Source organism: Schistocerca serialis, unplaced genomic scaffold, assembly GCF_023864345.2.
Source record: "Schistocerca serialis cubense isolate TAMUIC-IGC-003099 unplaced genomic scaffold, iqSchSeri2.2 HiC_scaffold_1393, whole genome shotgun sequence".
NCBI classification, from domain to species: domain Eukaryota; kingdom Metazoa; phylum Arthropoda; class Insecta; order Orthoptera; family Acrididae; genus Schistocerca; species Schistocerca serialis.
Window position 1 is genome coordinate 15129867 of NW_026047617.1, and position 13070 is coordinate 15142936.

Sequence of the window (13070 nt, forward strand, 5' to 3'; positions counted from 1 at the left end):
GAAATTTGTACCCTACCACCTTCTTAACAGTCCACATCTTCTATCTTTACTCAAAAGAAATAATATTTAGAAATGGACAGAGTTCTGTCAGACAGATTTTGAAGCGATTAAGAATGCTTTAGTTAATGCACCATTGTTATGTCATCCTGACATGATGTCAGACTTTTGCCTAGTAACAGATGCAAGTTCCTATGGGCTCGGAGCATTTTTATTCCAAATTCATGTAGAAGATGAACAAACAGTCATCAAACCTATAAGTTTTGCTAGCCCCACGCTCACTGAATTCGAAAAGTCATATTCAGTGACTGAGCGCGAAACACTTGCCATAGTATGGGCATTTCGCAAGTTTCGCTACTTTCTATGGGGAAAACGTACTAAGCTTTATACTGATCATCAAGCTCTTTCTTTCCTGCTATCATGCAAGTTATTACATTCACGTCTTGCACGCTGGTGTGCATCACTACAAGAATATGATTTTGATATTATATATATAAAAGGAGAATCCAACAATATAGCCGATGCTCTATCTTGTTTGCCACAAGGCCTAAAAGAATTTTCAGATGTGACAGAACAAACATCAGATTTCAAAATTTTACTCATGTATGATGGCACATTTGCACCTTACTACAAAAACATGTGCAGGAAGTTAGCCATATTGCAGGACAATGATACCAGGTGGATCCAGATAAAGAATAAATTACGTGCAGGAACAGACCCACATCTTGAAAAATATTACACATTACACAAAGAAGTATTATTTCACCGACGAAACCCTGAATCACAGCATTGGTGTGTTTGCTTACCTGAAGCTCATGTTGATGATTTTATTTTATTTACACACAGAACTTGGGGACACTATGGTGTAACGAAATGTACAGATAAGATTATACAATATTGCTATTTTCCAAATTTAAGGCGAAGAGTATTGAGTAATATTAGGAAATGCATCATATGTCAGAAAGCCAAATATTCTAATCACACAAGCATGAATGAATTGCACCCAAATCATACCTAAGAGGCCATTACAGCTAATTCCTTTAGATATTGCAGGACCCTATCCACATGCACGTGGAGGAATAAAATACATCCTTGCTGTGTTAGATGTTTTCACAAAGTATTTAAAATTATATGCTTTATGTTCAGTTTCTACCACTGCTATTACCAGACGTCTATTAACAGATTATTTTGTAAGAATAGGAAAACCTGAAGTTATGATCACGGATAAAGCAGCATATTTTACCAGTTTAAAATGGAAGACTTTTATTGAAGAACAGAATGTTAAACATATTTTAATTTCAAGATTTCACGCAGCAGGAAACCCAGTAGAAAGAACATTTTGAGAATTTGGACAGTTTATGAGAACACGGACACCAGAGAAGCACACAAAATGGGTAGAATACCTAGCACCATTTGAACAAATAGTGAACAATTTAACTCACATTTCTACTGGATACACACCAACTGAATTAATTATGGATAAAACAGAAAGAAATTAATGGGCAGACCCTCTACCTAAATTTACAGCAACAACAAATCATGTTAGTTTAGAAGAAAAGGTAAGACAAGCTTACACAACATTATGTGACAAAGCTAAGGAAAGAAAGCAGAAATATGACAGAGGTGTCAGGAAAGCACAAACATTTCAAGTTTATCAGTTAGTTTTACTAAGAACACATCCTAAACCCACAAAACTGAAACATTTAAACAGGAAATGGCAGATCTTATACTCTGGACCATACCGAATTGCAAATATTCCACACCCTGGCTGTTATTCATTAGAATATCCATTAACACATAAACCCAGAGGTCTACATCCACACAGACATTTGAAAAAATACATACAGTAAAATGTTAGCTAATGAGAAGAAGATAATTAATATGATATACAGTTATGATGAGCCTACATTTAAGTTATACAGATACTTACAATCTAATGAATGCAGGTAAGTCTAGAAAGCAATGTGAACCATCCAATAGCTAATAAGATATTTGGTTATAAGAGGAGTTGCTATTGAGGCATATACACATTAGAGGAGGCATATACACATTAGAGGAGGCAGAGAACTGAACAGAATTATTTTCTTTAGGAGGCATGTGATAATAGTAATGTTGATATGAGTGATGTGAGTGACTGAATGAGATGAGTGAATGTAATTTTAGTTTAGTAAGAGGATAAATAGTAATATGGAGAGAGGTAAATGGAATATAAGATGAGAAAAGGGTATTATTATTATTATTATTATTATTATTATTATTATTGTTGTTGTTGAAGTAAAAAAAGGAAATGATGATGAATAAGAGGAATATATATATATATATATATATATATATATATATATATATATATATATATATATATATATATATATATATATATATATATATATATATATATAAAAACAAAGATGAGGTGACTTACCGAACAAAAGCGCTGGCAGGTCGATAGACACACAAACAAACACAAACATACACACAAAATTCAAGCTTTCGCAACAAACTGTTGCCTCATCAGGAAAGAGGGAAGGAGAGGGGAAGACGAAAGGAAGTGGGTTTTAAAGGAGAGGGTAAGGAGTCATTCCAATCCCGGGAGCGGAAAGACTTACCTTAGGGGGAAAAAAGGACAGGTATACACTCGCACACACGCACATATCCATCCACACATACAGACACAAGCAGACATATTTCTGCTTGTGTCTGTATGTGTGGATGGATATGTGCGTGTGTGCGAGTGTATACCTGTCCTTTTTTCCCCCTAAGGTAAGTCTTTCCGCTCCCGGGATTGGAATGACTCCTTACCCTCTCCTTTAAAACCCACTTCCTTTCGTCTTCCCCTCTCCTTCCCTCTTTCCTGATGAGGCAACAGTTTGTTGCGAAAGCTTGAATTTTGTGTGTATGTTTGTGTTTGTTTGTGTGTCTATCGACCTGCCAGCGCTTTTGTTCGGTAAGTCACCTCATCTTTGTTTTTATATATAATTTTTCCCACGTGGAATGTTTCCTTCCATTATATATATATATATATATATATATATATATATATATATATATATATATATATATATATATATATATATATATATATATATATATATATATATATATATAATGCTGAGGAAAAAATATATGTTATTTTGTGAAGAATGAATAATGGATAGGTGAGAATGTTATGAGTAATTGAGAATATGTTGAGCGGGGAGAAACTAGATTTGAACGCTATATCACATGTACTCATGGAATACAGAATGAAAGTAGTGGAAAGAATACTATTTATTGAAAGATTGGTATGCCTGAGATAATAACTTATGTGATGTCTTATATATTCTTATAACTAAAGGTGAAAGTATAGATTTATGTGGAAAGAATTATTTACAGCAGCCACTGTTGGAAATATACCAGTAGATTTAAATCTATAACACTTTAACACTAATCTAATGGGAACTTGTAATGAAATTTTTGGAGTTATGTAGGCTTGACACTTCAGATTGGAAGAATTATTTAAGAGAACATATTTAGCAGTCATCTAATGACATAATTAAAGCTCATCTACTGAACTGAACTAATGCACCATTAAATAGAAAGGAGAATAAGGAGAAAACAAAACGTCAGTCCTGTGTTGCGGCTCATACTCTCATCCCTCCCTTAGAAAAATTTATACATGTTGATGAAATATTTGACATTATATAATTCGTGATTATCTGACAGTATGGAGAGACATACACACATATTTATTTATGAATAGAATTTTACAGGTACCACAAGGTAAATACAGAATGGATATACAGCATGGAACGCAGCAGCAATTATCTAAGAAGATTTATTTATTTATTAAGTAAAACATTTATTTATATTGGTTGATACTCATGAAAGGAAGGAGATGAACTACACAAACTTTATAGGAACATGAGTGAGTGACTTGAACTATATATATATATACTTACCACACTGATGTACATACTTTTAGGATCCTAAGATATTTAGAGGGGCACCGCTCTTAGAAATGGTAATAGAGGAATACCACTCTTAGAAACAGCAATAGTGGGGATACCACACTTAGAAACGGTATTAGGTATAGGAACTTTTACATTATATTAAGTTAACATGTATTTTATTTATCATATTTTATTTTGTGTAGTCCACTGTAGGAGATGACTTTACTAGTATTTATGAAGTAGTTAGCAATCATCCCATGAACCTATCCTCCTACAGAGGGCTGTCTTGAAGCTTGAAATATGTGTAAATTTTATTCCAGGAGGCAAGATGAATTTTAAGTTGAATATTCTAGCGAGTTGCCACAATTATCTTCAAATGTTGCAAGTGTAACGAAAGGGGAAAAAAAGGAAAGAAAAGAAAAAAAGAATGAGCTAACAAATAAAATAAATAAAATGTATATTTCAGTCTGAATGTAATTCACATGTCAGCACAATGATATTGAATGTAACGTAAAAATTTACTATATTTTTCATTTAATTCTGTATATGTGCTATATGACAACAATGTAACTATCTCATGTAATGATTAATTGTAAATATTTGTATATTTATGTACTTACTATATCAAGAAATGTATTTTAAGTAGATGTTAATGAGCTGCAAAGGACTTGTGCATGTAGCACATGATTCATATAAATGGAACTGAAAATGCAAAGAAGAAACCAACGTGATGGAACACTGGTCAAGCAGTATTTACGTAGTGTCAATATACCTTGAAGTGTATGGTGTAGTGGAAGCCGGCAGGTCTTCAGGTTGGTGTAAAAGACAAGCTCATCACCTGTCTTAGGCAGTGAGGTGTTTCCTATGCCCTCATTGACCATTTATACCCCGGTAGACGCCACCAAAATTTGACTGCTGGAGATCACAATTTCGTGTTGACACATTGAACAAACTTTGGATTTTCTTCAAGTCACACGCAAGAGATCCAGGCAGTACACACACACTCAGAATCTGATACTACGTTTAAAGACATTGGAGCAATATAATAGAAACATCTATTGTTCGAATTAATTCCATTGTAAACACGAATCATGTGAACTGAATTCAAACGCTGTGCTAAGCAACGATAATACGCTGCAATTCAAAGACATTAATGTTACGACTCCTAAAGAAGATACACACCAAAAAGACTGTATACAAAGACTGATATGCAAAGAGCATTGTGCTCAGAAATATTTTTTGTAATATGTAAATTTCTTATTTTCTCATATATATGTATCTATGTAAATTTTCTATACTGCCACGCTCGCTTGCGGAGCGTGTCAGTAGAGGAGGCATTGTAATGGTACTTTGACTTCCGCGCCTCCGCCAATACAAAGATATAATTTACGATCGCACACGCAGAAGAGCGCTGCGCCAGCGACCGATTTTTATAAATAATTTTGTTCGTCCTTTTAGTCTTGCGTAGGTTTTTGTTTTTAAGAACTAATTGAGGACTCTCTCTCTTGTCTTGATACGAAAGACGTGTATTTTTCGGCGATGTGTTAAATGTGCTTTTGGGTGGAAATTAAAATTACATTACAAAGTGTGGTTGTTTCAAAAGTGATTTGAGGGGGTTATCATCAAATTTGTAAACTGATCATGACAGTGGCAACTTGAAGAAGTTTTCAACAGACGGAGAAAAGTGAAAGACAGGTCGTCCTACAAGTGAAATTAGGATGACAGCCATGATGACTACATTGTAATTAATACTGGGTGTCTAACAAGATTATAAGGTAAATTTCAATTAGTTTCTGATGCTATTTCCGTGCAGTCGCTTTTTGTAGTGTTACCGACCCGCTCTGCCATGCACGGTCAAATTACAGCACGATCTCAATCAATAATATGAAGTCCGCCTTATCCGTAACTGAAACCACCAAGATTCCAAACCCAATCAGATTTTTTATTTTATATTTTTCACGGCAGAACCCCGAGGAGAAGGGCACACTACAATAGCTTCAGCAAGTAGATTTGTCGCTTAAACGTGTGCCTGAAACATCAGTGCTAGAATTCCAAGAAATACTCTATCCTGGCAAGCGTGCCCGTATCCGTTCGCTCACTGAAAACGCAGCACAAATCCCTGCACAGTTCATAGGCAGGCTCCCCGTGTTACGTCTCGGGTGCAGGCGATCAGCTGGTAGCAGTGTGTGAAGATAGACTGGACAAAAAATAATATTGATTAAACTAATTGAAGAATTTCGTGAAAGACATTCGTTGTAGGATTCTACATTCTCTGATTACAAAAACCACATTGCCAAACGTGATGCAGTTCGCCAACTCGCACCTCCATTTGGTATTTTGGATAAAGAATTGGACAGCAGAATTCACAATCTGAGGTCACAATTGCTCCGTGAATTTAGCAGATGTCCCTTCTTGAAGATCAGGCAGAAAAGAGCTGAACGTATTGAAGTGGCATGCCTATGACTCACTGCTATTCCTGCAGGATGTAAACAAACCAACACTTTCGGGTCTATTTCACTAATTTTAGATATTGAAATGCTATGCATGTACATTAAAGAGCTGTACGAATATTCAGTAGCTAAAAGTGTAATCTAACAGAAAGATATTAAGCAGGGGTTACAACTTCTCAAAAATTTGTAACCCTCAGTATGTCGTACTGAGCTTTCATATTTAGTAACATCTGGAAGTCCGTCTCAGACATACGAAAAAAATTTTTAGGTCACTCATCACTTAACTGTAACCTCCATAACTAAACCGTTTACAGAGAAGTTATGTACCAACCACCTATATTCCTTTCTCCGATTATTCTCCCTTTTTACAATTATACTCACAGTGTGGGTGCAAAGAAATAGAAGTTTTGCGTTGGATACCACGTTCTGCAAACCTGATTGGCTACATGCTGCCAGTGGAAATGGTCACACCGGTTACTGCTGCTGGGTGAATGTCCCGAGAACAATCCCAAGTGTCAATAAACAACCTTGATGAAACTACGTGGGTGTGTAGAGGGGAAAAATAGTGTGATTCATATTTTTTTGTCTGTGCCCAGTTTCACTTTTAAGGGGTGATACATGCCCCGAAAGGTAATTTGGCTTATTATGTTTAGAACGAAGGAAAACTGGGAAAGCATCACCACTCAAAAAATGTTAATAGCATGTACATGAGTTTTCAGAGCATCTTTCTATTTTAATGTAGCGTTTCCAAAAGTAGCAAAAACAGTAAAATCTTAGAATAATAAGCAACAGGTACCTAAAGGCATAAAAATTTCCAGTGAGAGAAACATATTTCTGCACTACTGTTGTAAGAAATATAGAGTAAGCCAAGAATTCACAGATTATTCAAAAGCCTACAAAAGAATCTATGGTATAGTAGTCAAAGAGGCAAAAATTATGTGGAATGACAATTTGATAAGAAACTCATCTAACAAAATGAGATCCCCGTGGAGAGTTACAAAGAAAGAAAGTTGTAGTTCAGCGCCAAAGAAAAAGAATGTATCACTAACACTAGAAGGCTCAAAAGTCACAGACACATATTCAGTTGTGGAAAAATTCAATGAATACTTCACTTCACTAGCTGAAGACCTGATTCAAGTAAACTGTCAAGGACCGGTCCCAAGTTTCTCCGGCAAGTCAGTGATCTCGGCTGCTTCTACGTATGTTTATGAAATGAACCCCAATGAAATTATAAGCAAAATTAAATCATTAAGCAATAAAACGCCAAGTGGTCATGATAAAGTACCTGATTTCATATTAAAAGCATGTGCTCACAACATAGCAAACCCCTTGGCAAAAATTTTCAACCTCTCTTTAAAAACTAGTGTATTTCCAGGTATTTTTAAAATAGCAAAAGTTTCACCACTGCTAAAAAAGGTTCTTCTGATAAAATATCGAACTACCGACTCGTGTCACAGTTAAGTTCCTTCTCAAAAATTCTAGAAAAACTCTTCTATGACAGACTTTTAAGTTTTATAAATAAATATGCACCTCTTAAAATACAACAACATGGTTTTAGAAAGTCTAAATCTACACAGACAGCAATTTTCGAATTCTTAGATTGCATTTTAAAATCTCTTGATCAACATAAATTAGCTGCAGGTATTTTTCTAGATCTATCAAAAGCCTTTGAATCCTGGACCATAACATTCTGCTTGAAAAATTAGAAAGACGAGGAGTAAGAGGTATAGCACATAGCTGGTTGTGTCCATACCTAAAAAACTACAGGTAGAAAGTATCACTTCAGTATGAATTCAACAAAATGAATAAAACAAGAAAGAACTCCTTTCTATCTAGCGAATTACCAATAAAATATGGTGTACCACAGGGCTCAATCTTAGGGCACTACTCTTCTCGATTTATGTGGATGACTTAGTCGAATATATGAGTTCCACAAAAACTATCCTGTTTGCCGATGACACCAGCATATTGCTCACTGGATCCAGTCCAGAAACTTTGCGGTCCACAGCAGAAAGTTCTATGAAAAGACTTTCTGAGTTGTTCACAAAAAAACAAACTCATTATAAATACTGAAAAAACTGTGTGTGTCGATTTTCATTTAATTCCTCGAAGTAATCAAATGTCTACTCAAGCCCAATTAAAAAATGATCCCCTAGAAAATGTAAGTGTCAAAAAATTCTTGGGTCTTAGGGTTCAGCAAGACTTAAAGTGGGACACACATATAAATAACTTGTGTAGAAATCTATCATCTGTATGCTATGGCCTAAGAATTTTAAAGGCTACAACAAGCAAAACAACAGTACTGCAGGGATACTATGCACAGTTCCGCTCACTAATCAGATATGGGATCATTTTCTGGGGATACTCAACTCACAGTGTAAAGGTTTTTAGAATGCAAAAAAGAGCTTTAAGAATAATTTGTGGCCTTAAAAAGATGGAGTCCTGTAAACCCCATTTTACAGAGCTTGGTGTTCTAAATGTTCCAAGTTTATTCATTTATGAAACTGCCTGTTTTCAGGTGGTAGTCCATAGTGAAAAAGATAAACTGCTGCAGAACAAAAATGTACACAACCATAGAACCAGAGGGAAATCATATATACATCAAAAATATCACAGAACAACCACCTATCAGAGGAGCATAATTAACATTGGTGTAATACTACACAATAAGATACCAGAGGAAATAAAAAATGCTACTCCTCCAATATTTAAAGCTAAACTATAGGCATTTCTAATAAAGCACTGTTTCTATTCTGCCAGAGAATTTCTAAATATGTAACAAAATTAATTGTAATAAGTACTTATTTTTAATTTGCCTACTATTTTGCTAATACTATGTATTATTGTAACTTATCTTTGACCTGTCCAATATTAATTGCACAATTTGTGATGTAAGATAAAACTGGACCAATAATAAATCAAATCAAATCAAATTAATTTCGAGAAATTAAAATTTTTGTATAAAGTAAATTAAAGAAGCTTTCAAGCTTCCCTATGCAATAAAGCTGGTTTCTGAAATACAATTTTTTGAAAAGAAGCTGTACACAATGTGTGCTGTCAGAGTATTTTCAACGTAGATTAAGATATGTAAAAGTGTAGTTTCAGCTCTCTGAGACTGCAGACGTGTGTGCAAGTTGTGTTTGTGTGAGTGTTTGTGTGCGTGTGTGTATGTGTATGTGTGTCTACTGCTGACAAAGGCCTTCATGGCCAAAAGCTATGATGGTGTGAATCTTTTTACTGTGCCTATCGCGACTCTTCATCTCCGCAACTTTCCTTCTCTGGTATTGTTACATTCCATCCTCGATTTTACTTTGTAAGATATATAAACTTTCATTACAATTCAAATTATTCATTTCACTTATATTTTTTTTATTTCTTCAGTTGTTATTTTACATTCTTGTTCCTTTTCTTTCTTCATTTAGCATTTCACATGTGTGTATTTTGTTAATTGAAAATAATAAGTAACTACTTATTATTGTAGAAAATAATGACGATGATAATTTGTAAAGAAATTCTTGAAACATGTTTTCTTACAGCATGCACATAAAATGAATGAAATTTCTTCCTGTAATATACACAACAGAGAAGACAATATAAAACAAAATTCAGCAGGATTCCAAATTGTCACAGATGGTACTCAAAATATTCTGTTGTGGATCAGGCATATTTCAATATATCTATAAGTCTTGGCGAAGAGAATTGGTTGTTTAGTGCTAGTGACTGCAGCTCGATTTCATTATTTCACAAGTGAAGATTGACACCACTTCCAAAATCAAAAGCTGTATACGTCCCACGGCTGTACCTGTGCCATCGAGCCTATTGGGATCGCCTTACGAACAAGTTCCTTCTCCTCATGTACAATGCTCTAAATGGTTTTATCACATTGACCAGCTGCCTTTTCATAGTTGTAAGAGAAAACAATGGTGAGTTTGGTCCGAGAACTTGAGAATTTCTTTTTGAAGCCACAAATGTCCTTGTCATACCATCAAAATGTCACCAAACAAACACCCGACCAAGTCGAAAGATATTTGAAAGCTGTTTTCTTTCCCAGTGAGGGAGAATATCTGTATTGTTGTTAGATTATTGCAGTGGTCAGTGTGAAAGAACCATATAGAGCATCGTACCTGAAGACAAAGAACTCGTTCACCCTCACCTAGTGATACCAAAGGGATCGACAGCACAGGTACAGCTGTGGGAAGTATACAGTTGGCAATGTTGGAAGTTTTTGTGAGAAGACTTTCTGATTTACATCTGCTGAATGATTATGATGTCAGTCTCCACCTGAGAAACAACACAATAGAACTGCAGTAGGCAGCATTTTGCAAAATTTCAAATTATTACAGAAGCTGATTACACAGTTTTCAAGAATATTAATTACACATGACCTTTCATACGAAAAACATTTTTTATATATTGTCTTGAAGATATTCCTTCTAAACCTAAACTGCCAAATTGTCTTTCAGGGTGTGTTTTATCCCTTAATAGTGAAATTAGGTACCAACAAAAAAATATATACTGTACTATTTGGCCCCTCAACACACCCGCCAAGTTTCATCGAGATCGTTTATTGACATTTGGGAATGTTGAAACTTCCTGGCAGATTAAAACTGTGTGCCAGACCGAGACTCGAAATCAGGACCTTAGCCTTTCGCGGGCAAGTGCTCTACCGACTGAGCTACCCAAGCACGACTCACACCCCGTCCTCACAGCTTTACTTCTGGCAGTACCTCGTCTTCCACCTTCCAAACTTTACAGAAGTTCTCCTGCAAACCTTACAGAGCTAGCACTCCTGAAAGAAAGGATATTGTGGAGACATGGCTTAGCCACAGCCTGGGGAATGTTTCCAGTGTGAGATTTCCACTCTTCAGTGGAGTGTGCGCTGATATGAAACTTCCTGGCAGATTAAAACTGTGTGCCAGACTGAGACTCGAACTCGGGACCTTTGCCTTTCGTGGGGAAGTGCTCTACCACTTGAGCTACCAAAGCACGACTCACGCCCCGTCCTCAAAGCTTTACTTCTGCCAGTACCTCGTCTCCTATCTTGATTTTGGAATGTTCTTTTGTAAGTCTGCCTGTTACAGCAGAGAACACTATCAGCACAACACTATTTCGCTACGCCTAGTCACGCTGCCTTGCAGCGTCATGCAAATACTCGTCTGCTCTGACTATTTAAGCCATTACAAAACCATACAAAGTCATTTACATGCTATGGAGCGGACAGTACCAGCAGATCAGATGCAATGCCACCATTCGGCAGTACTGGCAGTTCCATCTCAGCACTCCACGCTGGCAACTCAGCCCAGTTTGTCCCGATCTTCACCGGCAGCACATCAGCTGTTGCATGCCAGCAGCAACAACAACGTCCCCACACTTCACGCTGCCTCCTACTGCAACTCTAGGATTCATCGTGTAGGAACATAACACACGATGTCCACAGCAGAGACATTTCTGTTATACACACATCAAAAAAGAGTTTTGCATCACTTCGGTTCCAAGACAGAAAATTGGAATAGAGATCAACATAAAAAGGGCGGAAATGATGTTTATTGCTCGTGAAAACCACACATTGCACGCTGTACCACCATACAGCGAGACCTTCAGACGTAGTGGTCCGGACTGCTGTACATTCGGCATGTTGTTGGGCCCATCTGTACCACTCTGCATGGTGTCACGGTTGCAAAGATGGACCTCACCACGGGCATCAGGAGTGAAGTTGCACATCATGCAGACTACTGCGTGCAGTTGAGTCACAAAATGACGTCCTGTGGCTGCACGAAAAGCATTATTCAACACGGTGGCAGTGCTATCAGGGTTCCTGTGAGGCTTAATCCGTAGATAGCGGTCATCCACTGGACGGCCTGAGCAAGGCATGTCATCGACAGATCCTGTCTCTCTGTATCTTGTCCACATCTGAACAACATCTCTTTGGTTCAATCCGTGATGCCTGGACACTTCCCTTGTTGAAAGCCCCTCCTGGCACAAAGTAACACTGGGGATGTGATCAAACTGCGACCATGACTGTCTAGGCATGATTGAAATACAGACAACACAAGCCGTGTACCTTTTACTTCCTGGTAGATGACTGGAACTGATTGGCTATCGGACCCCCTCGCATCTAATATGTGCTGCTCATGCAGGATTGTTTACACCTTTGGGCAGGTTTAGTGACACCTCTCAACAGTCAAAGGGACTGTGTCTGTGATACAATATCCACAGTCAATGTCTATCTTCAAGAGTTCTGGGAACCAGGGTGATGCAAAACTTTCTTTGACATGTGCATATAGTCGTGTGGATATTTGTCCGAGGACATTATAATTGAGTTTTGGTTTTGTTAACAAACAGTACTTTTGATCATTCTTGGTGCAAGTATACATCGGTTCCATATTTGCAGTAGAGTTGTCGGATCTCGACTGATGTAAGCAGTAACATCATTCATTCATAAACAACAGTCTCTACAGGCCACAACCGTGCTGCTCTCATATCCTGACATGTGCCGACAGACATTTCTCCATCTTACACGAGGTATAATGCAACCTTTTCACAAACAACATCTAATGTGATTTCTGAATGTGAAATCCACTGTGTAATCTTTCCTCACATACAGAAGGTAGTGGATTTACTTCTACTTACTCTGTGGGGTTACACTGAAATGCCAGTTGTTTGCGTATCCAAACATTCAGTACCCTTCAAGCAA

At 36.8% G+C, this 13070-nt stretch overlaps 1 protein-coding gene across 1 annotated transcript in view; it reads right to left on the minus strand.

Annotated features, from left to right (window-relative positions):
- Nucleotides 1-13070, minus strand: part of LOC126442617 (uncharacterized) — a 158598-nt gene that overhangs the window by 24864 nt on the left and 120664 nt on the right. The window lies entirely within an intron of this gene.